A 3,553-nucleotide genomic window follows, 5' to 3' on the forward strand; every position below is an offset into this window, starting at 1 on the left:
CAGAGGCAGAGGCAGAGGCAGAGGCAGAGGCAGAGGCAGAGGCAGAGGCAGAGGCAGAGGCAGAGGCAGAGGCAGAGGCAGATGGATCTCTATGAGTTTGAGACCAGTCTGGTCTAAAATTCGAGTTCCAGGACAGCCAGGGCTGTTACATGGTGAAACCTCTCAGAAAAACAATTAAAAAAAAAAAGATTAACATATGAAAGAAACCAATGCTAACCAAAAAAATACATAAATAAAAGACTGGAAATTCCTCCCACAAGGCAGAGCATTTAATTATTCCACATGATCTCTTCAAAGAAAGTATGCTTCCATAAGGTTCAGGAGTCTGGTGGTCCAAAGCTCTCTAGCCCCTCTCCATTCTCAGGAGGGCTTTTCCCTTTCTTAATAAAAATCTCTATTTGCATGGCTGTCTGTGGCGCCCTGGTCCAACCCCTTGTTCTAAGACACAAGAATCTGGAACTTTCACTGTGTACCTTCTAGACTCCATCCGTGACTTGCTCATCACTATAGGAAAGCCTGTGTATTCGGTGTTACTGAGATCCCTGGAAATAACTGGGCCATGGGAAGGCTCTGCTCAGTCTAGGAAAAAGTTGCAGAGACTGCCAAGGCACCGTATTAACCCCACGGGGCAAGAATAAGACCACCACCACAAATTTTGAGCCAAATTTGAAGCAGGCTTTATTGAAGCAGGACGATGGACACTGGCCAGGTCTATACCCTGGATTCCCAGAGAATGGTCCCAAAATACATTAGACAGGGGCTTATAAAAACAAAACTATGAGTCCACATACCCCTGCCTTCATCCAATCAGGAACAAGCACACATCCTGATCTACTTCCTGGCTACATACTTCCCACCTATGTGTGATCAAACACATCCTGTACAGTTGAGACAAACAACCTTGTTTACTAAAGGGAAAACATGTGGCTCATTATCTTACATGAACAATGCCCGGCACTCCAGGAAGTCATCTGTCCTTGGGCAAGTGGGGTTTGCAGGTTAGAGGCATTTTTGTTTTATGGATCTCTTAAGCACAGTAATTAAAACTGAAAACAACTTTAGTCCTCTCAAATGGTTTATAATAAGAGTAAAGCCAAGGCAAGCGCACATGTTCGTTCCTTGATACACAGTTTGAACATTCACACACACACACACACACACACACACACACACACACACACACACACACACAAGCTCATTTTTAACCTGCCTTATGGCTCAGTGGCTAAGCTCTTCTGAGCCTCCTCTGGCTAGCGTGCCCTCTCTTTACTCCTTGTTCATCATCTATGAATCTGCCCTCAAATTAGTTGCCTGGTTACTTTCTCCTTGCTCAACACTTCTAAATCTACGCTAGCTTAGTTACACTTCTAATCTCCTGCCGGCTACCTCAGGTCCATTTGGGGAAGCAGCCAATGGTTACTCTACCCAAGATTTCACATGGCTGGTAGTTCTATCTTCCTCTAATGCATGGTGAATCCCTTTTCTTCTCCTGTGTCTCCTAGCCTGCCTGCAGGAACCTGGAAGTCCCTCCTCTTCCACCTAACCATTAGCAGCTGGTATCTTTATTGATCAATCAAAAATCAGTTGGGGACCAGGACCTTCTGCATTCACATAAGGGTTCCTGATCAAAGCATCAGAACCGTTTGCTAAGCCACCTGTGCAGGCTGTTTTTGGTTTTGGTACCTGGCTTTACATCACTCAGACTTCCTCTAAACTTGCTGTGTAACCTGTTTTGGACTTAAACTCTTGCTCTTCAGACGCAGCCTCTCAAGTACTCCAGTTATAGGTACATACTGTCAAGTCCACCTTGAATTTCTTTTCATCCAAAGATTGAAAATGACTGTGCTCCTGACAATAGAAAGATTGTTATTGGGTAAACAGAAGCCTAAAGGTGGGATTGATTCTGTTTACCTGAAAAGCAGATCTCTTAAGGCAGTTTCTGTTTAGCAGAAGGTTCCTTAATCTGCTCCAAAGGTCAAATATCTTGGGCAAATACATCTAGTTCTCCATTAATTCAAACTGCCTGCATCAGCTCGAAGACCACCCTGCTGATTGTCCTACAAAATATGCTTGCTTTTTTGATATTTTGTTTTTCTCTGTCCCCCAAGAGATAGCTTTGGCAGTGTGATCCCCAATAGGCTTTTCTTTCTATCCATAGAGTGGTCCATTTAGGTGGTTTTACTGCACCCTTGTTTACAAAGATTTTATCAAAAGGATTTTTCAGTTGTTCCAACGAATCAACTATTCAAACACTTGTATACTTTATCACATACAACTTTTTCTCTAACCCATAAACATTTGACACCTGTAGTTTTAATTGCCTTACAATTCATATCAAAATATCATAAACACTTTCATTCATACATCCAGCTTTCCACCCCCTCCCCTCACTTAAATAACTTCTCTGAGATAAATTGATGGTTTTAGAATTACCAAAGTGGTCAAAGTGCATGAATGCTTTTATGGCTCTTGATAAGCAGTCCCTAGGAAAATCCAGGACACTGTTCTATTATTTGTTGCTCCCAGGAGACATCTCTGTCAGTGCTGTGCTCTCTGCTCTGTAGGACACTTACTGGGAATAGACACAAGGACAGAAAGTACCTAATGTTCTGATAGGTTCTGCCTGGGTTTGGGAACAGATGGCCTGCTGGTGCAATGGGAAGCATCAGATATCACTCCTGAGGATCACGTTGCTTCAAAAGGGGCATGTGTAAGCATGAAAATATGTAAGCGTAGCCTCTCCCTCGTGAGGGCTCTGGAAGGGGTCTATAAAGTCTCTGTAGGTAGAGAAAAATGACAGACAGGGCGAATGGGAAGAAAGAGTCAGAGACATAAGCCAGAGCTAGAGCGCAAAGGGATTCCATGCTTCAAGGTTTAGTTCTCTGCTACACGCTACAGAAACTTGTTGAAAGCTACAAGCAAGGAAATTATGAGAGTTTATTCCTGCCAAAAAAGCTGCAAGTGCTTAAAAAATAGAGGCTTGAGAGATGGCTTAGGCATTGAGAGCACTTGCAGAGGGCCCAGATTCTGTTCCCAGCGCTCACCTAGTAATTCACAATCATTTGTAGCTCCACTTCCAGAGGATATGACACTCTCTCCTGAATTCCACAGATACCAGGTACACATGTGGTGCACATACATACACAAATACAATAGAACACATATAAAGTAGAACAAATCTTAAAAGTAAAATAAAGATAAGTACTGGGCTGGTCATGGTAATACACACCCCTAATTCCAGCACTCAGAAAGCGGAGGCAGGCAGATCCTTGTGAGTTCAAAGACTGTTCAGTCTCCTGGATAGTCAATACTACATAGTGAGAGTCTATCTCACACAACACATAGAAAGGTGGGGGCTGCCAGAGAGGTTTCAGAAGAAGAAATGTAAAGAGTAAGAAAATTCTGTTATACAGGACCCTTGGGTGGAGGGTTTTGAACAGGGAATAGTAAGTTTTGACTGAATGGTTAAAAATTACTCTGTCATGGCCAAGATTAAAGATTCAGGTGACAACAGATGCTGGCGTTCCTCAGAAAATTAGACATAGTACTACCG

The sequence above is a fragment of the Mus pahari genome, chromosome 2, assembly GCF_900095145.1.
Source record: "Mus pahari chromosome 2, PAHARI_EIJ_v1.1, whole genome shotgun sequence".
Lineage (NCBI taxonomy): Eukaryota > Metazoa > Chordata > Mammalia > Rodentia > Muridae > Mus > Mus pahari.